Below are 27,091 nucleotides of genomic sequence, written 5' to 3' on the forward strand. Positions count from 1 at the left end.
TTCTAGAAGCCTAGTTCTCCACACATGCGCTCTGGGAGGGACTAGTAGATGGTTCCTGATTGAAAAGGTGCTGATTAACTTCTGGTGAATCATGGACCCTTTGAGAATCTATTGAAATCTATGGGCTCTCTCCCTAGAAAAATTTATACTGACTAAACACTGTTTACAACTGCAGGGATTTACTGATAAACCACAGACTCTTGATTTAACGTCTCCAATCTAGTCCAACTGCCCCTCCGGTGGGCCAGGAGACTGGCCAGAAACCAGCCCACAGTGTCCTCCCCTCCCTGCCCCACCTTCCAATCCTCATACACCACTGCCGCCACTTTTTCTTCCTTTCTCCCTCCAACCACCCTCTTTACCATCCCCCACACTTAGGCACGCTCGAGAGGAAATTTTATAAATATTTATAAAAGGCGAGGAACATCCTGTAGCAGAAAAAAAGTGAAAAATAATACCCCCAGTCTTCAGAACCGTGCCTGAAACTTCTCTCCCACCACCTCATCCTTCCCACAAGCCTGGGGTGTGGGGGGAGGGGGCTGCCACCAGGAATAGGAACTGAAGCTGCTGCCTGCAAAGTAGGCCCCACCCCTCCAGAATGGGCACCAGCAGCACTGTCACATAAAGCTTTGTACTCTAACATCAACCAGCAGCCACCTGGCAGGGGGCAGAAAGAGCCAAAGCTGTTTTGCATAGAGGCTTGCTTGCCCACAGTATCTTGTTACAAATGGGCTTCTTGTGCAATGGGGAATTATGGGGAGAGACCTTTTTGATGTAACTGCAAGAAACAGCTCGAACAATGGATGATTCAGGAGGCTAGTAATCAGCGCTCACTCCTACCACATCCTTTCAATAAAATTACATAGCCTAGCTAGCGGTAGTCAATAAAAATAGAACTTCTTGCTACTCAATACGTGCAGGGACCAGTGGCATCAACATCACAAGAAGCACGGTAGCAATGCAGGCTCTGTCTCAGACCTAATGAAAGGAGATGTGCATTTTAAAGAGATTTCGAGAAGGTCTGCATACGTGTTAAAAGTTTGAGAGACCTAACCTAAAGTCTGCTGATAATGGTCATTAGTAGAATCCCAGTCTCCCTTTCTACTACTTGGGAAAACCACAACAAATGGACAAAATTTCTCTAAGCTCTGCTTGCAGAAGATGATGGACATGCTCATAGGGAGGACCCAGTACTCATGGACACCCACTTCCTCAACTAGAGACCTCACCCACCTAATTGCGGAGTCACCTGTTTTGTGTTACTTCTATTATTTTATTTTCTGGGAAAACAGAGGTCTTCTATCTGGAGATGAAAATGACAAGACTCCCTCCTGAACAAAATCCAGTTTGGCTTTAGCTTTGGTGGTCGCTCTGATCTCATTGCTGCTGGAATCAATTCCCAGGTCTAACTACCAAACACTTGAAGGAAAATGGGGAGGATTATTCCCTGGAGCTGCCCATTCGCACAGCCCAGCACTGTTTTCACTTGCCTTTGGAAATAAAGGTGCAGAAAGCATGGGAGGTGAGGAGAACACACGCTGGTTACTTCCAGAGTGAAACAGACAGGGGGAGGGTGTAAGAGAAGTACAGAAAACTGCTTGGGGAAGACAGGTTTGAGTGACACCTGCTGAGACAGACGCTTGATCTCCCAAGATGTCCCTCCCTGCCTGTTCTCTACAAATACTGAGGGTTTCATGGATTAAGAAAAGAGATGCTTGGCCAGCTTCTAAAAAATGTAATAAGGGGTCTTTGCTGTTGCCCTGGCTTTTAAAGAGGTCAAAAGCAGACCAACTTCAAGGTGTCAGCTGCTCTGTTTGCAGCCTTAGAAAGACATTCTTGATCTTTTATTGTCCTGGCTTTGCTCAGGGCTGCAAACTCTCCCTGAGGAAATGGCTTGCCTTAAAAGAGATACTGTTGCCGAAGATGTTTTAGTTTCCCTTCCAATCTCTGACTCCTTGCTGAAAGTAATTGCAGCTGTGGCATGCCCTGTGCCTTTTATTCTTGCCTCTTTTATTCTCGTCCAGAGTACCTAAGTGGGCAGAGCTGTTTAAAATTCAGTGGGACTTCAGTATTTCCACAGACCAGGAGAAATAACTGTAAGCAAAAGTGTACAGTCCAGATTATAAGGTTTTTCTTTGTGGCCCTGATTTGGCCGGTGGGACAAAGTGATTACTAAGAGTCTTGGATTAGTGAAACAGAGAGGCACTAGGACTACGTAGCATCCCAACATCCAATTGAAAAGAAAAACAGAACTTCACCCCCAACACGTAGATTTCTGGCAGTTTATTATAGATGCTACAAAGGGATTTATTCTTCCCAAAATGGTTGATTTAGAGGCATCCCAAATCACAACACTAACACAAACTCGCAGCTCCAGGCAGCTTAATGGGCCCAGCTCTTCATTGCCCTGCTCTCCTGGGCAATCCAATTTTCTTTTCCTTTAAAGCTCAAATTTACTTTCTCCAGGAAGACTTTATGAATGATCTCAGTTCATAGGGAATTCATCCTTAATGCAGGGGAAATTCTTTTCTCGGGAGCAGAGTCTGCTATGCCATCACACTCCTGTTTTCGTGTAACCTTGGAATTACTCTCCAATTGTTTCATTCTTGTCTATCTACACAGATTCATCAGTAGCCTTTTATGTTCTGCACCTCTTGTTATCTCCTAGGCTCCTAATACACACAGTCAGTGCTTGATCGATATCAGCCGGGTTTACAGAGACAGTAATCTCTAAGTGGCAGATCCTTGGCTCATCCATCTGAGACCCAGGGTCTGTTAGGCAGATTGAGAAAGGGTTAGGACTATTGATTCAGGGACATTCTTGGCTCTGTATGAATTCTTTGTTTTTAAAACAAAGGTTTTGCCTCCAGTGCAATGAAAAGACATAACTCCACTGTCAGCATATTTTAAAGTATCTACTTGTGTTGGTTCTCATTGTCTGGCAGGAGTTCTCACACAGAGTCCCTCACTTTGCCCTGTGTACTCCCCAGAGACAGGGCAGGTGGTAGAATGTGTTCAGGCTGGCTCTATGCTTAAGGAAAGTGAACAGGGCAGTTGGAGAGTTCATCTCAAATTTCCCCAGTGTTTTAAACAGCCAAAACTAATGAAGAAAAAAAAATAGAATTTGTTTTACTCACAGGTGTTAATGCTCCTCCGAAAGCAGTTGTTTGGCTACCTGGGCCATCAGTGGCCATTAACCAACAAGCCCTGCAGGTACAGATCAGAGCAGTGTTCTCATAGCAAGGTTGCTTGCCGCCTCCTACTTCGCATCACTTTCATCCTAAGGGGATCTCTGTTGCGTGTCTGCTACTTTCAAGGCACTGTGGTCAGCATTAGAGATGCAATGGTAAACAGACCTTGCTTATAATCTAGAGGGATAGACTGGAGTTAATCCAATAAGTAAACAAGTAGGTATATAATTATAACTGTGATAAAGGCCCCATAGGAAAATAGGATGCCCTGCAAGGATGCTGTAAGAGTTTATATCTGATCTAACGGGGTTGGAGAAGGGAAGGTTTGGGAGGCCTTTTCAGGGAAGGTAACGTTTGAGCTGAGCACTAAAAGAGAAATAGAAATGAAAAAGTAAAGAGGGTTAAAGGAGTGCTTGCGTTAGGAAGAATTTGATTATTGGAGGAACTGAAATAAAGTCCTTGTGGCTAGATTAAAAGGAGTAAGGAAAGCAAGGATTGGGAGAGGTAAGCAGGGGTTGGATCGTGTGGGGATGTGTAAACAGTATTGAGGAGTTTGTCCTTTGCTTTGGAACTATAGAAAGCTATTTTAAGCAAGGGATGAGAACATTAAATTTACATTTCCAGAAGATTGCCCTGGTGAGACAACGGTGAATGAAAACAGCATTACTCACATCTCTTCCAACACCCCCATGTAGCGGTTAATGAACCACCAAAGTCTTGTTTCTGTACCCCTGAGCAGAAGTGGGTTATGCCTCGCCAGGCTCTCTGAAAAGCCCAGAGGCCTTGATGAAATGTGTGGGAAACCTGGTAATACTCACTGCTCAGGTGTTCAAATCTAGACTGCTTTAAGTCCGTCAGCATTTTGCCTCCACTCCCAAGGGATACATTCTTAAAATTATAACCCTTGGGTGCCCATGCTCAGGCAGGCTCACTTCTGTTGGATCACAGTAATCATGGCTCTGACTGTGAATCACTAATCACAAATTAAATGATTAGCCCAAGGTCAATGGACTAGTCAGCTGCTGTACCAAGGACAGCTTTCCAGTTCCCTGCACACATGTGCTCCTGGGGAATGTTGTCAGGGGCTTCTAATATGGGTCACTTAGGAAGAGAGAGAGAAAGAGAGGAAGGAAGGAAGGAAGGAAGGAAGGAAGGAAGGAAGGAAGGAAGGAAGGAAGGAAGGAAGGAAGGAAGGAAAGAAGGAAAGAAAGAAAGAAAGAAAGAAAGAAAGAAAGAAAGAAGAAAGAAGAAAGAAAGAAAAGAAAGAAAGAAAGAAAGAAGAGAAGAAAGAATTCATGTTCCCCCAAACACTTAAATTTGTTCTTTGATAATCATGTTTATTCTAAGATTCATAAGTTCCCAAGATCACTTTCCGGGGTGGTCAGAAACTCTCTTTGAGTGAGAAGTGATTCCTTATTTGAAAAGCATTTTTAGTCAAGTTTGGTTCTGCCTGAGCCACGAACATCCTTTGTAGATGATGCTGGCTTACTTATGGGCTGTTCTACCTTGCCTTTTCCTGAAACTACTGGTATAGTTGAAACAAGCCTATAAAAAAACCCCTGGGTTACGGAAAAGACATCTTAATCCTCAACAGGTTTTAATCTGAAAAGTAATCATTTGTTCATTCGTTTTGCTTTACAAAATTTGTATTGTCAGCAGCTTGTATCTGGGCCCTTCCCCAGCCCTCTGAGCCGAAAGAATCCAGGGTTACCCAACCTTCGGCATTTTAAAGGAATTCCAGGATCACTCAGTCAAGCCACTGAAAAAAACCTGTGTTATTTCAGGACTTCTGAGCATGGATGTTTCAGGCCCCAGTAATGCCCCTAAAATTAGAAATGACTTATGTGCCAGACGTAGCATTCTGCCTCCATCAGACGTGGTAGCAAAGCATGTGGGGTCTTAAGGGTAGATTCTCCAGGAAGAGAAGCAACTTGAAAAATTAGAGCTTCGTGCCCAGCTTTGTCCTTGCAGACTGAGCTCCCTCCCTTCAACCCACTTCTCACTCCATGAGCTGATTTGTCCTGACAGCTGCCAAATCAGTCCTCTCACTCCTGGGGCTTGCTTTGGCACTGCCACAGATCTTTCCTTTCAAAGTCCACTCCTCATTTAAAAAGTGTTTTCAGTCTTACTTTCGGGGTGAATTAAACTGACCTAAAATTCTTCATAGTAAAAGGTAGTTTCAACTAGCAAATAGATTCCAAAGAATATGTAAATCTACGGTGCCAGAACTTATCCACTGAATGTAAATCTGTATTAGGATATAACTTAACTATAAACAGTTCTGAAGAAGACACAGGTCAGAAGGAAAGCTGTGATGTCTGTTATCATCTTTCTATGTTTTTTTATTCTTTCTGATCCATGAGAATGCCTTCTCTGTTCTGTTCCTCCAAATTATCACAGCCCCTCTGTTTGAGTCTAGGACATGTTCATTGCAGGGAAGAGCCTGAATCCAGTCTAGAGTCTGATGGAAAATAATGAGGTGTTCCTCCTTCAGTCGCTGAGTGATCATCCCATCTGTCACCAGCTGATGGAGTGGCCTTGGGCAAACCATATGACCTCTCCTTCCTTTCCTTGTTTGTAGACTAAAGAAAATATTGTTCCTATGCTCTCACAGAGTTATTGTGAAACTTATTTAATTTGCAGTATGTGGGCGAATTGTGCAAAGTTTTTAAATAGTACATAAATATAACCATGCTATTACATGAAGTAGTGTCTTCCTACCATTTCTCTCTATTCTACCTGGAAAAAAAACAAAGAAACAAAATCCTTGCCAAACTATGTGATGGCATGCCTAATTTAAGTCCTGGTCAGAGGAGATCCATCCATGGGTTGTGGGATCCATCTACGGGTTCCTAAGAATACACATATGCTGCCTTGTTTGCTTTCTTACAGCCTCCACAGCCTGTAGCTCATGGTGGGAGAACTCAATACAAATCCCTGGAGGCATAATCTGTTGCATATTAATATAAGTGCTATGAGGTGTTTAGCCTGGTTGCCCATATTCGGAGAGCTTGAAAAACGTGTGTGTGTGTGTGTGTGTGCGCGCGCGCGCACTAACTCTGACAGTTTCTTTCTTACACTGAAAATTACTGGGGGCAGAGAAAATTACTGCCCTCCCCTTTTCATGATTCAGTAACTTCCAGGCAATGAGCAAATGCTTCTGTGGGTGAAAGGGCTGTGGTCCTAGTGCTGTCACCAATTAGCTGGCATGCGTGGGGTATGGCTCTCAATTTCTCTGGATCTCATTTTCTTCAGCTGGAGGTTTTCAAACGGTGCTCAGTGAAACCCTTCAGTGGGAGGAGGGGTAGAGATGCGCTGTACTATTATTGTTGTTGTAGTTGTTATTATTATTTAGCATTTGGGGGGTCTTTATAAAATTTGGGCTAATAGGAAGTTTCTGTCTTGTAGCAGTAACTTCATATGGCCAGAAAAAATTCTACCAAAGCCCTCACTGATTGCTTCTATGAGATACATATTTTCATTCAGCCAGATTTTTCTTTCTTTTTCCTTCAAAGCTAATAAAGTTTGGGGATTAATAGTTAGAAAAGAGGTAATCACAATTATGCCTTGTAGATTAGGAATTCTCAACTTGACCCATCCATAGTCTGGAAAGGTTTTCTCTAGGAAACAGATGTGATAGGTTTTTGGTCAGGTGAAACAGGGACCAGAACTGGAACCCCACCATAGCATGGCCATCTCCCCAAAAGATGATTATTAAGCACAGCTTAGAAATTTGCCAGTATTTCCTGAGCTGCTATACTTGCCAATAATGAAATGTGAACTTCTGGAATTGGTCCCATGTTCTGTCTTCTGAAGTAGTTTTAATTAAAATGGACAGATTTTGACATAAAACATAGAGGTGGAAAATTCATTAAAAATCTAAATTGTGCTATTTTTTAGAAGTGGCATAATTTGCTAGTCTCCTTTTGGCTATCGGTATGCTGTGAGTGCCATTCACCCAACGGTTGCTATGACTTTGTCAAGTAACACAGGACCAAGACTGAGTCCAATGGCCTAGGGAGAGTAATGTACCAAAAGCGGCCCTGAAAATGAGTCTGCTGCAAAATGAATAAGGTCCCTGAACAATTTACAGGGCCCTCCTCATCAGGCCCACCATAGTCGACTGAATGAGAAAGCAATGACATCACACATCTAGAACCTCTTCCTTCACTAGCTGTTATTCTCCATCATGCACACTTTCTGAGGTCCTCCTTATTCACCAAAAAGATCGCTCTGGTAACAGAGATGTTGTGAACATGTAGAAGCTGGTAGAGTTCCCAAACCTGTCCTCAAGCTCTTCTCTAAACCACAACTGATCCTTTCTCCCTTCTCTCTCCTCCTTCCTCCACCCTCACACCTACCCCTCGGCAGTCCCACAGAGTGTCACTGTAGTCCTGCTCCTGTCCTCCATCATAAGACCTTTCTATATGATGCTGAGCGTCTGGAAACAATCTCTTGGAAATGTGTTGACACTTCGACACTCCTCTCAAGTTAAGAGGTAAATTTCTCAGGAAATCTTTAAAAGGAGATTGGGTTTCACTGTTTTGAGTTATGGCACATGGAGAGAGAAGCCAAAACAAAGTATTATAAAAGGCTTAGAAAAATCCTAGGGTCAACACTTCTGAAATAAAGTTTTATGACCTAGTTGGAATGTGGCACAAGTTGCCTTTTTGGTTCATTTATTTAAAACAATTGTGATATCACTGCTTAGTCACTAGTCTATGTTTATCCCCAAGGCAATGCCTAACTAACTAAGGTGCTGGCAACCATGAGATGCTGTTTCATACACAACAGGCATCATGTTCTGTTTTGCTCATTTGCAGAAGGGTGCAGTTTTCTCACACAACGGGTTGTTGTTTTAGCCCATCGGTGAAACAAAAACTTCAGAAGAGAAATTAAGTCTGGAAAATCACTATCTATCGTAAAAGACAGAACTATTTTTTTTTCTTTAATGAAGTCTCCTTCAGCTTTAACTGCACCTTACAAGTTTTTTTAAACTTTTCATTTTAAATTGATTTCAAACTTACAGAAATAGTGTAAAGAAATTCCAGTATACCCTTGACCATTTCTGGGATAAGATTTTTATCTTTTTTTAAATCGCCTACAGCATCTGGTATTCCTAGGTGGTCTCCTATCCAAGTACTAACCAGGCTCAACCCTGCTTAGCTCTGAGATCAGACAAGATCGGGCGTGTTCAGGGTGGCATGGCCATAGACTGAGATAATATTTTATTATTATTCTCTGGATATTATCACTACCACCACTGCCATCATCATCATCATCATCATCTGATTCATTTGAAAATAGTTTCATATGCCCTTATTTCTAAATATTTTAGTGTATATTTCTTAAGAACAAAGATATTGAGTCCAACACAGTATAATTATCAAAATTAGGAAATTTAATATAACACTATTATCTAATCTATAGATCTTATTTAAATTTTGCCAGTCATCCCATAAATATCCTTAACAGCATTTTTTTTGGACCCACTACTTTCACTGTCATTTACTTTTAAATAATTTATCATTTATAATGTGAATTCCTCTTTAACCTATGAGTTATTTAGAAGATTGTTTTACTAGTTTCCAAGCATATGTTGTAGTTAGCATTGTTTTGAACTTCTTTTTATTGTTAATTTCAAATTTAATCGCATTATAGTCAGTATCTAGTAGATTTGTCATATCTAGTAGATTTGTTGTTGAACAAACCTTTTAAATTCTTGCTGAGTTTGCATTTTATCTGCTCTCAGTAATCTACACTATGATTATAGTTTTGTTGATTTTCCCTTATAATCCTCTCATCTTTGGCTTGGTAGTTTTCAGAGTTATACTGTTAGATGCATGTGCTATGAGGTTCATGAATGATACATCTTGGTATATAGTTTCTTCTATTATTATGTAGTATTTTTTTTACCTTAAATTCTATTTAGTCTGATAGAAATACTGTTATACCAGGGTTCTTTTTGTTATTATTACATGGTACATCTTTTTTATTCCGTTATTTTTCAAACTTTCTCTTTTGGTCTTGTTTTAATTACGAATCCTACAAGATGTATATAGCTGGATTTTTACAATATCTACTCTAATATCCATTTTTAGTAGATAAATGTAATCCCTTTAAATTTATTTTGATCTATTTGAACGTCTGTCTTCTTATTTTGGGTTTTTTCCTTACTGTGATTTTTTTTCTTTGCTTTATAAATTTTTTCTTTTCGGACTTCTATTGTATTAATAGTTTCCCTATACTTAGAGTATTTTAATAAATACAAATTTATTCATTAATTTCAGTGGTTCCCTTTAACTTTTTAAACATACGTATTTAACCATAAACTTCTCTGACAAAGGCTAAAGTTATTTAGAATTTCTATCCTTCACTTTACTATTGTGTAGGCCTCATAAAGACTGAACATGCTATTCCTTTCCCCTATCTTATTATTACTGCGTAGAGCTCAAATTGTATCCTATTTTAAATTAAAAAAATAAATAAATAATGTGTGTGCTATTAAGGTCAATATTTAATTAAACTTACCAATAAATGTTATCAATTTCTGTTTTAATATTATTATTTTTTATATTTCATACCTTGGGCTCACTTTTCTTCTTAGTGAATAACATCCTTTAATATTTCCTTTAGTGGATTTTTTGACTCTGTTATTATTGATAAGAAATCTACTACATTGACAATTCAATATATGTTTTGTCTCTAGAAATTTCCAAGTTCTCTATGTTGACAGTTGTCTGTAGTTTTACTTCAATGTGTCTGTTAGGCATGGGCTTTCTTTATTTATTCACCTTAGCGCTCAGAATGCTCCTTTGGTATAAGGACTCTTCTCTTTTTTCAATTGTGTAAAATATCTCTGCTTTTTATCTCTCCAAATATTGCTTCTTCATTTCCTTCTGCAGAACTCCTATTTTCTGTTTGTTGTAGCTATTTAAACTACGTTCCTTGTCTTTTTAAGAATATTTATTATCTTTCTGTATCTTTGGCTGTGTAGGGTTAAATTCCTCTGTGCTATTTTCCAATGTATTAATTTACTATGTAATTGTGTTCAATTTAGAGTTTATCCTATTAAATATTTAATTCACATTATTATAATTTTTAGTCAAAGATTTCAAGTAGTTTATTTTTACATTCACATAATTTTATTTCAGTTCTGCCTATTTATGTTTCATATCATGCTCTTTTTTATAAAAATGAAAGCTCGTTCTTCATTTTATTTCTTTGAATAAATAAGCATGGAAACATGCTCATTTTAAAAATATATTTTGGGCTATCATATAATATTATTTTATTTGGAGTGAGTAATTTGTTAACTCGCTTTATTAACATTAGATTTTTTGGTGGGACTTGGCATTCTGGTTTGCAAGCTTTTCAAATCTTATTTGGGAAGACTTTCACTTTTTTGTCTCCCACCTCCCCCAAATAGTAGTTTGAAATTGCCTCACCCAGACATAGGACCAGGTGGGGCTCCTGTCTTTTGGTGAGACTGGGGACACCATAGATCTAGACACTGAGTCGACAGGTAGCTTTACTCAGTTTCTGTTCATGAGACTCTGTCCAGAGCTTCTCACTTCCCCAGGCTCCCTGTTTGCCAAAAGCCATGATCCCAAATGAGAAATGATCACATTCTAGATAAAGGTTGAAGGTAGATCCAATATTTTTTCCTGGTGCATTTGTTGAATGATATGAGAGAACAGTTATATCAAGGTTTTGGGACTCAGGCACTGAGGAGAAGAATTACTATCACGTGAGATGGGGAAGATTGAGGATGGGGCAGATATTGGAGCAAGGGAGGGTCAAGAGTTGATTTGAATTCCAGATTTCTGTAAGATATACGAATGGAGATATTAAGTAGGATACATGGACCTGGAGTTTGGAGAGATATATGAGCTGGAGATTTAAATTGGAACGGGTCAGAATGTAGATGATATTTAAAGCCATGAGCTTGAACAAGAGCACCAAAGGAGTGAATATGGGTAAAGAACAGGACCAAGGACAGAATCTAAGCTTTCTAACATTAAGAGTTTGGGAAGAAGAGTGGGAATCATTAAAAAAAAAAAATGAGAAAAGTGGCCAATGATGTAGGATGAAAACCAGAGAAGCATTGCATCCTCATACAGAAAAACAGAAAGCCTAAGAGAACCAACTGTACCAATGTCTGCTTAGTAAAATGAGGACTGAGAACTGACAATAGGTTTCAGCAGAGTCAGTAGAGTGGGTGGGTAGGCGAATGCCAGCAATTATGGTAATGCTGACAATTATTTTTAAGTCTACTTTCATTAGAGTGCAAAAGAGGGGGTGTTATCTACTCCCACCAAACTCTAGATTCCCTTGTTTCAAGCAGTAAACTAGCTTTCATATCTTGCCTCAAACTCCCAGTGACTTCGCCTTGCTTTCATTCCTGGAGCACTGTAGATTTCTGGTTTGTGGAGATATTTATCCATGAGCCAGCTACACAAATTTCATTTTCTATTTTGTCTCTTATTACTGTGAGTTTAGAGCACCAAAACTGTATCAAAATATAATTGTGGATGCATATTGTTTGGAACTTTCTTACTCTCTTCAAACACCTGAACATTTTGGATGGTGTGTGAGTTAACTATTGCTGTGAAACTAATAATCCCAAAACTTAGTGGCTTAACATAGCAACCATTTATTTAATTCATGATTCTGCAAATCAGCAAATTAGGATGGATCAGCTGTACATTTTCTGATTTTTGCTGGGTTCTTTCTTGCATCCATGGTCAGCTATGTGTTAGTTAAGAAGCTCTGCTTCTGGGAATTAACTGGCTATCAGCTAAAGTCAACAGGGTGAAAGGTTGACTTGTCCATGTGGTCATTCACTATCTAGCAGGCTAGCTCAAGCTCTTTCATATGGTAACTGGTCACAGTTATTCTAAGAGAGAGAGGGAATAGACACTCATAAGGCCTCTTAAGGGGTAGGCTTGGAAATGGCACAATGTCACTTCTGCTGTGAATTATTAAAGCAGGTCACATGGCCAGCCCACTTTCAAAGGGTAAGAAAATAGATTCAATCTCTTGATGGGAGGAAATGGAAAGCCACATTGCATAGGGGCATAGATACAAGGAAGAGAATGATTTCAGCCATTTTTACAACAATGTATTACAAATGGAGTAGTATTAAATGGACTTGAAATATTGTAAGATGAATTTAAATTAGGTATAAGGAGAAAAAATGTCAACACTAGCACATGCAAGTTATTTTTGAGTGTTGCATGTAGAGGAGGTGGTAGTAGAGGCTTTGTATCACATTCAAGACAATCAGTTGATTATCTGCTGTAATCAAAGTATGTGCTAAGAGCCATGGGAGAGTCACAGAGGAACTCTTTCCTGCCTTTCAAGTAGCTATTACTTGAATAAGGAGTGCAGGGCAAGCCTCCAGCTCTATAACAAGGCAGAATATTAATGCTATGAGATGGCTGGTAAAAGAAAAATCTTTGGAATGAGGTAGAATTCAAGTATAGGCTAAAAGAGAAAAGCCATGGAAAAATTAAAGACTCAAAAGAGACAAAGATTACAGGCAGTGGTTACACTTTGGCCAGCATCCTTATTTAATTGGTAGAGAAGCCAATGTCTGAGAACTACATCAATCATGAGAAGATAGAGCAGAATCCAAGTCCTCCCAACTGTTTTTTTTTTTTTTAAGTTAAACCAGAAGGAATTTATTGCTTTTAACTTGAAGAACACTTGTATCAACAAGAATTCTATAAACCTCAACAAAGATGGGTTCTAGCTTGTGGTAGCTCTGACAGATTTTCAGTGTGTTCCCAAGGCATCTCCTTCATGCCATAGCCATCCAAATGAATCCAGGAAGAGAGCTCAGAGGCTGGCGCTCAAAGGATGCATTGACCTGTGAGTCTCTAGTCCTGGCTCCAGCAATCCCAGAAGTTTCTTTGTTGTAGAGTTAGGTTGTTCTATAAATTCTGCAGAACTGAAGGCTCCCTCTCAAAATGTCTTTTGGCTACTTTTTCATTTGTCTAAATTACCCAGTGATTTTTTTTTATAGGATCAAAATGTGACTAGGCTTTTGATTCCCAAAAGTTCTTGCTGTTCTGATTAACTCATAGCTTGAAGACAGAGACTAGGGCTAGTCTTCTATGTGTCTTAAAAGGCCCGAGGACCATAGCCCCCAAAGGAGACAGATCCATCCAAGTCATTGCTCCTCACCAAGGCTTTGCTCTCCTTGGAAGCAACCATGACTCCACACACTAGAGCAGAATGAATCTGGCAGGTAAGCCAGGCATCCCTATAATGCTCAGTATCTTTTTCTTCAAGGATGGAGAGAGATGATGCAGAGATTAGTCGATCATCCCAGTACAAAAACTAGTGGACATTTCTAGAAATAAATAGGAAATATTTAATATCTGTGTTGCTCATGCTTCTATCTTTGAAACAAATTCAATTCAACACTGCATTATGAATATGAATTTGTGTTACATGAAAGATTATTTTCTAGCTCAGGGAACAGTAAAGAGATGGAAACAAATATATGTGAATGTGACTCTGCTAGAAACTATGCTTCATTTTTGCTCATTCATCACATATAATCAATTTCTGTGTTCTTTCAGTTCTGACTCTAATATTTCTAAGATCCAATCCATTCTCTACTGCCATCTTCTTAATTCACAACCTTATCACCTATCAGTAGGATTATTATAATAGTCTCTGTTATGAACTAAATTGTGTCCCCCCACACAAATTCATGTTAAGTCATACCCCCAGTACTACAGAGTGTGACTGTATTTGGACAAAGGGCCTTCAAAGAGATAATTAAGGTAAAATGAGGTCACATGAATGGTCCTTAATCCAATAGGTCTGGTGTCCTCATAAGAAGAATTGATTAGGACACAGACATGTACAGAGGGAAGACCATGTAAAGACAAAGGGAGAAGACAGACAAGCTAAGGAGAGAGCTTCAGAAGAAATCAACCCTGCCAACATTTTGATCTCAGTCTTGTAGCCTCCAGAATAGTGAAAAAATAAATTTCTATTGTTTAAGCACTCATTTTCTTATACTTTGTTATGGCAGCCTGAGCAAACTAATACCTATCTGATTCTGTTGCTTCCAGTCTTGTTCATCTCAAATTGATATTTCTAAAAGTGGAATTATCCATCTTAATCATTATTTTGACTTTGTCACTTGCCTGCTTAAAATCCTTCAGTTAGCGACCTGCTTCTCACTGTAGTGTTTTCCACATTAACTTTTCTGGAACATCAGTTCTATAAGATGTCCCCTGGTTCTGTAGGTTCGGAAACTCTGCAGGTCTTCAACTTGAGAGGGGTCTCAGTATACATATGCATATTAAAGGTTCTGAGTCATTTTGTATTAAAAAAAAAAAGTGGTTAACTTGATATAACCCAGTGTTTGCCAAATTTACTTGACTATGGAGTTTTTTCTCTTAGTGTAAAATGCATTATATCCACTGCAACCTGTGCATCCTGTAATAACAACTGGGAAACTCAGCACTCCACAATCAAGTCCACATACTTTGGCATGTCATGCAGGACGAGGGTCACAAGATTTAGCAAACGAAAATACCAGACACAGTTAAATTTGAATTTCAGTTAAGTCTGAAAAATTACTTGTTTATCTGACATTCATGTTAATTGGGCATTCTGTATTTTATCTAACAACCCTGTACAGAACCCTTTGTGACCTATAATGCAGTGAACAGACTGAACCCAAATGAATTTGATAAGAATTTTTTACCCTAGTTAACATACTAGGGGCAGATAAAGTCAAGGTTGATTCTTGGCTTTTAGTGAGAATACTTCAATTTGCCACCAACCTTTGTTTACCTAAAGAAGTGTCTCTCTGTCCTGGCTATACATTAGAATCATCTAAGGAGCTTTTAAAAATGCCCACACCCCATCTTAAATCAAGAGACTTAGAACTGGAGGGTTGCTGAATGAGCAGTTTGAAAGGCAAGGCAGGAGCACAGGAAAGTGAGGCATCTGGGGAGCAAGATTTAAGGAGGCCCTTACCTTCAGGGCCAACCCTATGCTTGCACAACCCCAAGAGAGAGAGCGTCCTTAAATCTTGTGTCCTGTGCACCTGCCCCCTGGTCTCCCCTAGTCAGGACCTGGTAAAAGAAGTGCATGCAGAATTGTGGAGAGGGGCTTGCAGGGGAGTTCTGAGCAGCCTGGATCCCAGCTCCGCATTTTGTTGCTTTACAAGGAAATGGCAACCTTCCAGCAACAGACATGAACTCTAGCCTATAAGCATGAGTCAGGAGAGGCTTCGCCAGGCCAGGTTTTCCTGAAATATAAATTTGCAGCTGGCTCCAGTTTCCTCTAAAGGCCACTCATAAAAATTGCGAAATGCCTGGGTTCCTCATTTTTTTCCAGTTAAGGCTTCAGTTTCATATTCATGTATGGGCTTAATTTTCTGAAAGCATAATGAAAGTCTGCGCTTCACTTTTCTCTCCAAGTTTTCATAGACTCTCATCTTTACTCTCTCTCTTCCTCCTCTTCTACTTTCTGCTCTTTCTTGTCAGTGATTTCATACCCTGTCACTGGCAGTCAGGTCACAAAGGCACATCGTTAATTCTTACTGGAGGCAGTGACAAGAAAAGCTTGCCCAGGAACAGCCAAGGGCAGCCTTGGGAGGCCAGCTCCATGAATGGTCTCTTCCGTCACTGGCCTCCAAGTTCCATGATGTCATTAGCATTCTGCCCCTGCACCATTATTACTGGCTGGTGGCCAGATCCTTAACTGCTGATTCCCAGAGGCTCTTCAAGTTTTAAAACACCAGGGAAAGAAACTTTGTAATTTTCCAGTGCTGGGGGGGCAGGGGGGGGGCGGGAAGAAGTAATGGTTGATGGAGGCTCCCAGCACAACCCAAATTAACTTCTTTCTATTGTGATAATTGCATGATTTTCAATGAAGTTCTTCCTGTAAATGGATTCAAAAAGTATCCATTCAGAGGAAAATTTGGAGGAGAAAAATAGGGAAAGGGTCAGGTAGGGCAGCACTTGCAGCAATTTCCTGGCACTATCGAGATCATGAAATTGTATGGGTGTATCTCACTTGGCTTAATAGCCATGTCTCTGTAAAAGTTATACATAAATGGAATTTTTAAAAAATTAAATCACTAACAGAAGCTCAGCATGCCATGCGTTATAAAGTGAATTATCTTTATATAATACACATTGTCCCTCCCATGCACACACAGTGATTTTTTTTTTAAATAGAAGAAGTTTAAATTTTTATAGGCTGGATTTTCATGAGGTAGGGTTGCCTCTTACTTACAATGATAGCTTGGTCTCAGGTCACAGCTGTTCTCAGGCTCTGAAACTGAACTTTTCATGATGTTCTCCTGAGAGAATGAGTAGCTGCCAGGTTCTGTGGGGACTTCTACGCTGAGAGAACCGTCCCTGTGGGTAAGCTGACCCGGAATCCTCCTGGCCTACCTCCAGAGTGATGTGGGCTCTGGGGTATCCAGGTTTCAGTGACCGGACATTGGAAGAGTTGATGGGGGAACATGCTGGAGCTAAATGTTGCAACAAGAAAAGTAGTGTGGTGTAGTGCACGGAAGCATGAGCTCTGTGACCAGACCGCTCTGCCTCCGCCTCTCTCCTCTAGCTGGGTGACTCCCTGAACCTCTATATCCTCATCTGTAGTATGATAATAGCACCTACCTCAAAGTAGCATTTGGCATATAGTAAGCACTTAAAAAGTGTTATCTATTTTTAACTTCCTGGACTAGTTCTATTGGGGTGGGAGGGGAAATATCACGAGACCAAAGATGCTAATACCTACTGAGTGCTGGTCTATGCCAAGTACACTCTGAATAGTTTCATTTAATCTTTACATCACACACACAGTGCCGACAAGTTATCCTTATTTCCAATTGGAGACCAAAGCTCAGAGAGGTTAAGCAATATTTCTAATGTCACACAGCAGATAAGTTACAAAGCAGATATTTGAAGCCAATGCTATCACTCTTTTACATCTGTCTTGGGCCTGAGGAGATCAAAGCCTGAAAATGACTTTTCAAAGATGAAAGCCTGGGACCTGGGGGTATTCAAATTTGAAACTAAAATTATTTCAGAAACTAACATTGAGAAAGGAAAGAAGGGAAATTCTTTTATTTATTGAGAATCTACAGTATGCTGTAGGCACTCCAGGTACAAAGGTAAATAAAGCCTCACCCCAGTCAGTATAAAGATTTAGGCATGAAGAATGTGCTATTAAATTCCTCAACAAAAAAACAACCAACTTTACCTGAAGAAGCCTTCAAAGGAAGGTGACATTTGAGGGCTTTGCAAGTATTATCTTACTTAATCCCCTCATACTTGGGGAGGTAGGCCATATTATTACCCTGGGCAAGGACAGATAATTTCCAGGATCTAAAGCCCCCTTCTAACTTATTAAGAAAACCTGATTTGCCTTGGGGAGGCAATATGGTCAGCTTAAAGGCTACATTTTCCAGATTCCCCTGCAGGCAGCTAAGACCCATAAAATGGAAGCAGAGATCATGGAGTTCGACTTCCAAAAAAGTTTCTTAAACTAGGTGTAGACTACCTCATGGGCTTTTTCTTGCTCTTTTCCCCTTTGTCCTGCTCCTGCTTCCTGCTTGGAGTGAAGCTTGATGACTAAGGCTCTAGCAGCAACTTGTGACCTTGAGAAAGGAAGCTACAGGCTAAAGATGACAAGGCAGGACAGAGGAGCCTGGGTCCCTGATCACCATGACTTGCTGTACCAGCCTCAGACTGCCTCCCTCTAGACTTATTTGTTTAAATGAAGGCAAAACAAATTTCTATCTTATTTAAGACTATTGTCTCTGGTTATTGTTATTAGCATCTGACCCAGTTGCTTACTGGCATACAGCCCTGAGGTTATTAAGCAGCAGAGGTGGAATCTACACCCAAGCAGCCCGATTCTCCAACCCGTATTCATAACCAGCACCCTACATTGTTGGGGCAAGCCTGCGGCCCTCATGCAACCCAATAGCCTAGCATGTTTCCTTGAAATTTTATTCCTTTTTTTTGTCAATTGTTTGGTCCTGGCTTTAAGCACACAGTACTCATTATTAAGCACTCAGTAGCACTTAATAATGCATGTTGAATGAATATAATGAATAACTACCCTCAACCACTTCCCACAGGAACTGTTTTTCTGAGGGGCTGGAGAATGATCCCTGCTTCTTGGATTTCCCCAGGTCAGTGTCAGCATGAAGCGTGTGAGAAATCTGAAGGGCTCTGAGATATTAAAAGAAAGGAAAGAAGGAATTAGAAATGTCAGATAATATTCAAATGAAGATATACACAAAACCTCATTTAACTAAGAATTCTTTTAATTGTATGTTTTTTTTTTTGATAAGAAACACTAAAAAAAAAAAATTAAATGGGGTGAAAGTAAGAGTTGCTATTCCAAGTCCCTTTTTTAAAAATTTATTTTTTACTGATTGAAAAAATAACAAACAGGACTACAAAAAAATTGAAAATGAAAGTTCTCTCATAACTCTTATGTAACAGATTGGTAAATATCCTTTCAACTCTTTTTCTATGTGTAAAAACATTAAATATATAGGGTTATAAAAATGAGCTAATGATATATTCACTATTTTACAACCTTTGCTTTTTTCATTTAATGTCATATCTTGGACATTTCTCCATTTCATGCATTTAGATAAACCTGGTTCTACTTACAGCTTCAGAGTATCTTTTTAATCCCAAGGGTCCCCTTAAAAAAAAAAAAAGTGTTGCATGTATCATTGCCTTTGCTTTGTAACGTGTCTTCAGGTGTTTTCCAGAGGTGGTTGATGAGAAGGACATCAGGGATTAACTCTCACCCTAAATAGAGTGATCTGAGCCCTGGACGAGTCAGATAGGCTGGAAAACATTCAGTTTCAGAAAGAACAATATCCTATAATTAGTGTTTTGTGGATAGAAAGGCATGAAGCTCATAATTGGAATGAACAACTTGGGTTGGCCGGGGTAGTCAATAAACTTCTAGGATCCCCGAAAATGGCTTCCTCTGACACCTTCCTGGCAGCTGCAGGCACTGAGGCTGGTTTGAGGGTAGGATGGGGTGATCATGTAAGAAGGTATTATTCTACAACCCCACAGAAAAGCAGTTCCTTGGTTAGCCTTCTTCTAAAGCATTGAGAGCCTGAGGGGTGCTGGGCACTCACCCATCTGGACTCAGATAGTGGGGAGAAAGTGGTCAATAAAGGAAGTCAGGAAGCATATGAATGGTATGAATCTCACTCGTACCACTTAAGAAAATCAAATATGCTCACTGTCCTCATAATTATCCTAAACCCATAATTTAGCTTAGTCAGCTACTGTAATCTGAGCGTACTTGGTAAATGTTGAGAGCAGCTGCTTTAAGCTGGTAGTCATCTGGGCTCAACTGAGGGGACTTTGAGGAAGAGGTGAGTTTATCATCAAGCAGGAAAGGTCGCCCAGAGGTCAAGGACTAGCTGGCACAGACTCATACCTGTGACAGAGGTGCTGGTAGTGGCGGTGGCAGTGGCAGTGGCTGTGGCAGAGGCGGAGTCTGTGGCTGTGGCTATAGGGATTGGGGTGGTAGCAAAGGAGATCAACAGAGGGATTAGTTCAGTCACAAAGAACGGTTTAAAGTAGACTGTAAGAAATACTGGGGAATGGGACAGGTAAAATAGTGAAAGGGTTTTTGAACCCGTGTTAAGGAGATTGACTTGGATAGAAGGGCAACAGACTTGGATAAATTGACCATGCCTTAAGTGGGGGCATCCCTGAGGAAAGCTAGGCAGGCCACACCAGCACCTGCTGGGCCCCTTCATGCCATGCACCTGTAAGGAAGCAGCTATACTAGAAACCTCACTAGCCCCTCTCTTGCGTAAATTGAGTACTACGCACTCAGTAAGCATCCAGTATTGTTTCATTGGCAGAGTGGTTTAGGATTTTCTAGCTGACCAACTGGCCCAACTAGTATTTATTTCCCCAAGATGGCAAAAGAGCTGGGCCTGCCTTCTAGTCCATAGTGTCAATGCCCTCCAGCCAGAAACCACCAGGATCATTGGAACTGAACAGTGTTGGGTTTACTGACTAGTTTCTACGAGTGGTAGCACACACAATGGGGAGCTATGGTCATCTCAGTAGGACAATATGATAAGAGAATTTAGGCTTCGGTTAGGTGGTTTGGGGGAGAGTTCAAAGAAGGGACCTGGCTCTGCATTGGATGTTAACAGGAAGCAGGGGTAATTATCATTCTTACCTAGAAGGCAAAGAGGGAAGGTAAAGCTATAACTGGTAAAGAAACAGCTGTCACTCATATTAGCCAGGGAAGGGGCGTCTTTGGTCATTTTTGTGGTTTGGACAGTGTCCTTATTTTTGTCTGGGTCCAGGCATGATTATAGAATAATCTTTATTATTGTTGTTTTGCTCCATCACGGTCACAGAGCAACCTTGTCGGATGCCGGCATTCTATTCTATGGAAATATTTATGTTCGACAAGAGAACACCACACCCCAGCTGTGGCTCTTAGGGATGGCTTTTCTTTTTCTTGATAAGAACTGAGGCCTGTGTCTAAAGGCAGCCAGGAACCCTGGAAAGAAGAGAATCTGATGGCTCCCAGTGTTCGTGGGCCGTTGAAGAGGCTTGGGGAAGCCATATGTTCTTGTTGAAAGCCCGCTTCTGGTCTGTTCATTCGGTCAACAAAAACTTATTGAATGGCTAATATACTCGAGCACTTGAGATAGAGCTATGAGCTAGAAAGTTCTCCTGGAGGGTACATTTTAGTGAGGGGCCCAGTCAACATGAGTGAACAATAAAGATGGTGGTCTCAAGTGGTGGTGGGTGTTACAAAGGAAATAAAAGTAGTAGATAGAGAATGACTGGAGGAGCCACTTTGGAGAGGCCGTCAGATATATCCTTTCTAAAGAGGTGATGAAAAGGCACCCTGTGCAATTCTGGGGTGAGAGCATTTCAAACAGAGGAAACAGGAAGTGCCAAGGCTTTTAGAAATAGGAAGAAAGCACAAGTCTCTGAAGTATGGTGAGCAAAGGTGGGATAGGCTAAGAAGAGGTCAGAGAGGTAGGCTGGGTCAGGGCGCTGGGTTTTATTCTCTACGTCCTGGAAGCATTGGAAAATTTTAAAGAGAAAAACCAGAGGACCTCACGTCTCCCTCTGAGACAGCAGACGTTTGCAGCATATTCATATCTCTCTCCGTATCGTAAGGCCTGTCTCTTACCTGTTGCAGCCCCCAGTTCCAGGCCTGGGGTTTGGGATATGCCAGAAATAGTTTTCTACTGCTGCTGTAACAAATTACCAACTTAGTAGCCTAAAACAGCATAAACTTATAGTTCTGGAGGTCAGAAAACTTAAAAGCAAGGCATCGGCAGGGCTGTGTTGCTTCTGAAGGCAGTATCTGTTTCTTCTGGAAGTATTTATGTTCTAGAGGCCACCTGCACTTCTTGGCTTGTGGCCCCTCCCTCTGTCTTTAAACCTGGTAGTATAGCATCTTAAAATCTCTCCTTTTCTCTGACTGTAACCCATGCTTCCATCATCATATCTTGTACTCTCATACTAACCCCCTACCCAGATAATTCGGTATTACTTATCTGTAAAAATAGGATGAATACTTGCCCCACCTAATTCAGGAACTTATTGCATTACATGAATTAATGTGGTATATTTAGAAAAATAGGAACTGTCATAAAATATAAGGTACAATTATGAAGTATTACGAAGCCTATGCAACATGGGTACATGAGGGGGGTAATATGTTAATATAAAACACTAGAATTTAAAGATCTGGGTTTGAGTCCTCTTCTACAAAATACTTGCTCTGTTACCTTAGACAAGGAATGTAACATTTTTGAGTTTCATTGTGTGTAAAATTTGGAAAATGCTGTCTTCTCATGACAGTATTGTGGAGTTTAAATCGGATTACGTAAGCAGTATTGCTTTGTGGAATGCTACACAAAAGTTCTTTGTTAAGTATTTCACAGGCAGGCACCCAAATACCTTTTCATGGTGCACAGTGAAAAGTGGCGACAGAGTGGTACCTATCGGACCAATGCTAACAGGTTTTGAGCCTGCCTTGTATGAAGTTAATGAGAAATAAAAAGCAGACAGCCTAAAAAAGGGTCTGTCATTCCCTCTCCCCTCAGCTACCGAGGGGGAAAAAGGCAGCAAAAAGAAACTGTGACATCTAAAATGGTTATTTAGAAAAACACAAAGTATGTCTATTGGGAATACAACTTCTTCCCACAATGAAGATGTTTTGGTCCAGGATGACTTTCTCTGGAAGCATCGTCTTTGGTTATATTTAAGATGTTAAAACAAGTTGCTCAAGAACTGCCTTATTCATTCAGTACCTATTATATTATCACATACGTAGCACTCATTTAGAAATAGTCATGAAATACGTGCTTTCTGAGTGTGATCTGTAGACCCACAGATCTCCTCATTTATCCAGCTTACCGTTTTAAAGCACTGAACTATGTGCTAGACACGTCCTTGGTGTTGGGGACACAGTGGGAGGTAAGGATAGAAAACCTCCCTGCCCACACGGAGCTTCTGAGTTAAAGAGATGAACATTAATCAAACAATTCCACAAATGAATGTAAAATTACAACCAAAGTCACTTGTGGTGCTGTAGGAGCTTACCACAAAGGGTTCTATTTTAGCCTCCAAAAACTAACAACTGAGCTGAGATATGAAGGCTGAGCAAGTGTGTTTAGAGGAAAATGAAGGAGGGAAGAACTTTTCAGGCTAAGGGACAAAATGTGCAAAGGGAACGATGAAGCATGGATGGAATTTTTAAAGGCCTAAGAGAAGGCCAGTGTGGCTGGTATCTGCAAGCGAAGGGGACAATGGGCAAGATATAGACTAAAGAGGTGGGCAAGGTAGTTCCAGTTACAAGGGTCATTATGTGAGCAGGCACAGTGACTGACAAAGTTAGGACATAGTGTTTCATCCAGTATCAGGCTTTGTTTTGATTTTAATGTTTGTAGAATTCTAATGTTGCATGCTCACAACCTCCAAAAAGCTTTAAATATGTAATAATTGATGACATGACATAATTATTACTAGGATAATAGGCACATTAATTCACTTCATATAGGTACATGAAGAGTGGCCAGGCTGGTCTTAGATGCCCGTATGTGGCCCTGCAGACTGGCTCCAAGAGAGGATGCAAAGACCAGACTGGAATCTATGGAATATTACTAACAGCAAATTTTTCCTCATTCCTGTGCTTTCTTTCCCAACCATCTCACACCATGATCATGTTGGACTCTCACAAAGTAGCTCTGAAATAGAGTATCTGAACAGCAGGGAAGATGTCCAATGACTCACCCTAGGTCCCACAGGGATAGAGACACTTGAGCCCACATTCACTGTTTCTAGACAAAAATGTTTTTTTCCCACAGAGTACCACTGAGTCACCTACATACTCTCTCTCTGACCTCCTTAAAATCAAAGAACACTAGAATTTTCAAAGTTGAAGGGAAACTTGAACATCAGCCAACTTGTTCAATTCTCTCATTTGGAAATTGCAGGAAGTACAAAAATTTTGAGAGGCAGTAATATTTCAAAAAAAAAAAAAAAGAGAAAGAGCTATTTTCCACTAAAAGAAGAGAGAAGTCATTATTCTGGTCCTTTCTAATGACTCACTATTGGCTCTCTAGCATGAGATGTAATGGAAAAACTCTGTTCCTGTCGCTTATTAGCCGTGACCTTAGAAGGTAGATCACTTTCCTCAGATACCCTCCATTTTCTTACTACAAAATAAAAATGTAAAGTGACCATGACTAATGAAAACAAATTCATTTTATATCATATGCCAGAGTGCATGTCTTTGCATGTACCCACGCACACACACAGAATTGAAACAAAAGTTTCAAGAATCTATACTTATCCTAACTAGTGCAATGTACACTTTTCTATTCTACTTTTCAAAATCCGATTTTACTATCCACTAGAATTCGAGATCCTCAGATTGACAAATACTGGACAGGATATCCCCTGAGGTGCCTTCCAGCCAGCTTCTCTCACATTGCTTGGGGCTCCCAGAGCCTCGCTAAGGTTTCTTTCTAGCAAGGCAACTGTCTAACCCTCCCCCAACCTGGCAGCTACAGAGTACTCAGAGATCGACGCTGTCTATCAGGCCTTTGGCCCCACAAACTAGTATCGGTCTTGTGTCACTTTGTCCCTGCATGAATTAACAAAGCACTAAATATGGCCTTCTGATCACAGTCAGCCGATAAAGATCCATATTCAGAGTCGAACTGCAGAATTAGGGAATTCGGCTAGTCTCTGCCTGCTCCCCGGACACCACACATGCCACATATACGCATACCATACACCTTACCCATGCATATACACCGCACATAGTTGCCCACACTTACCACACATGTCGCATACATGCACACAAACCCCACACACATACCATGTATACTCCCACACACATGTACACACTCAATCACCACACACTGCATACATCTCACAGACCACACACACACTTTCCACACACATACATGCCATGTGTACCCCATACACACACACTCACTCATCACACACTACATACATCCCATAGACCACACATGCTTTATACATACATACATACAACATGCATGATGCATACATTCAGTTACCCTAACTACATGCATTCCCCAGACTCCACACAGACTTTATACACACATACCTCAAACATGTACACATACACACAAAACACGCATGCATGCATGCACACGCGCACACCTTATAAAACTCTTGAGAGTTCCCAGAATTCCTCAGTTATAAAGCAAGAAATCCTATAACTTGAAGGTCAGTGAGTCAGAAGGAAATAAAGTTAATCCATAATAATTTTTCACTATTAACCAACTAGCATAAAGTTAGAAAGAGTATTTTCAACAGTTGGAAAAATTTGCATAAAAACACATTGACAATTCAGCAATGACATCACCAAAGCACTTTGTTTTTAAAAATTGCACTGTCTTGAAAAATCAAAAAACATTACTATGGTATTTCAATTTTAATTTTTTAAAAATTTAATTAAATTTTCACTTTGTGAGCACTTATTTAAAATGTTATATTGTTAATTTGTCTGCTAATTGCAATAGCTTAATACCATATATTTAATGTTCATATCCTTAATAACTTACACATTTGCTTGATGTTTTAAAACTGGCTTATAAATGTGTGCTTTTGAAAAGTACTACATGCATTGTTTCACTGATATTTTAAATTTTATGAATTCTGAATATTTAAAAATATAATAACAGTATCGATTCCAGTATTTCACCATTAAGTGAAGTAAATCACTGAAATCTTAGTATTACCATTTTGCCTTGGAATTGCCGCCAGCTGAAGAGAGCAGGAGACAGACAGTATTTGTTCTCAAGCACCAATGATGATTCTGAAGTATTTTTCAGGGCCTAGTCCAGAGCTTGCCACTGGGAAAACTCTCAGAAAAATGACTAGTGAGAGAATGGCTGGAAAGAATGAAGAGGATGGCAGAAAGAGGGTGAAAAAAAGAGAAAAAGAAGAAAGAGAGAGGGAAAGGTCAGGGAAGAAATGGAGGGAATGAGCTTGCTGGTGGGGTGGGTAAAGAGAGAGTAAGTGAGACAGACACTTGCTTCTGCCTGAGATGGAAATCCAAGACCATTTCCATGACAGATCTTGTTCAAAATATTATTGCTGGAACCCACCTGGTGAAGAGGCAATTTTATGGGAAGTTCACTGGAAAATTCAGCTTTTCATCTGCAATAGAGGAAGCAAATCTTGCTGAGACATCCGACAGACACAGAGTTTAGTCTCGGACACTTCTCCTGTGTGCACTTTGCTATGGCAACAAAAGCCATGCCACAGAAATATTTGCTTCAACTCATCTACAATTGTTTTCTTTTTAACTCTAAGGATCATACATGAGTTTTGGAAGGAGGGTTATGGTTTTATTGTTTCTTCAAATAATAAAAATAACAAATGCTTATTATTTTTGAATAATCATAAGATACAGACAAACATAAACAAGAAAGTAAGGGTTACCTATTATTCAAAACATCCAGAGATGATAGTGATTAACATTTGGCGTTCCAGAATTTATTTTTCAATACAAACATATAAAAAATATATGTTGATATGATCATATACATTTCATTACATGATCTTTTGTTTTACTTAATATGTTGAGGACATCTCTGTTCCATCTTTTTACTTTATTTCATAGCTTTCTGTTTCCCTACTGGCAAATATTTAAGTTTGCCAATCTTTTGTTTTTATAAATGACACACTAAAGAACATTCTTGTACAGGCATTTTTGTGCATTTATCCTGTTAATTCCTTAGGATGAATTCTTAGATGTGAACATTTAAATGTCAGTATGCATATTTTAAAATGCCCTATCAATTTGCCAAATTGCCCTCCAGAAAGTTTGAACCAATTTATATTCTCTTTAAAGTGTATGAAAGTACCTATTATCTCACACCCTCAGCAACACTAGTTATTATCATTCTTTTCTAAATTTTCAAGTGTTGTTAGTTAAAAGGTATTCTTGTTTTTATTTTAATTGGCATTTCATTTATTACTAGTGAAGTAAAATATTTTTCATGTTTATTGGCCATTCGAATTTCTCCTTTTTTGTATAACTTGCCTAACCATGTTTCAACAGTATTTTTCTAATGTGTTCTTTAAATACTTTCTTTGATTTCTAAGAGTTAGTCATAATTTTAAAATATTAACCTTTGCCATTATATATGTTGTGAATTCTTTTTTCAGTTTTTCATAACTTTGAGTATGTGGTTTATATACATGAAGTTTTCTTTTGTTTTAAGTAGCCAATATATTGATAACTTTCTTTTTGTTTCTTACTTTTGAATCATACTTAGAAGGGTATTCCTCATTCCAAAATTATATAAATTTTTACTTGTATTTTTTCTATTT

At 39.7% G+C, this 27,091-nt stretch overlaps 1 long non-coding RNA gene and 1 pseudogene across 2 annotated transcripts in view; both read right to left on the reverse strand.

The window, feature by feature from the left end:
* Window positions 1-25,979, reverse strand: part of LOC107505297 — a 35,813-nt gene extending 9,834 nt beyond the window's left edge. For both annotated transcript variants that reach the window (XR_004949990.1, XR_001595672.2), the window contains exon 1: window positions 25,861-25,979. This is a non-coding gene — a long non-coding RNA (uncharacterized LOC107505297). The remainder of the gene's footprint in view (window positions 1-25,860) is intronic.
* On the reverse strand, window positions 8,290-8,407 carry LOC118600688 (annotated as a pseudogene).
* Window positions 25,980-27,091: the final 1,112 nt, after the last annotated feature.

Source organism: Rousettus aegyptiacus, unplaced genomic scaffold (assembly GCF_014176215.1).
Source record: "Rousettus aegyptiacus isolate mRouAeg1 unplaced genomic scaffold, mRouAeg1.p scaffold_m13_p_3, whole genome shotgun sequence".
In the NCBI taxonomy this organism is placed as follows: domain Eukaryota; kingdom Metazoa; phylum Chordata; class Mammalia; order Chiroptera; family Pteropodidae; genus Rousettus; species Rousettus aegyptiacus.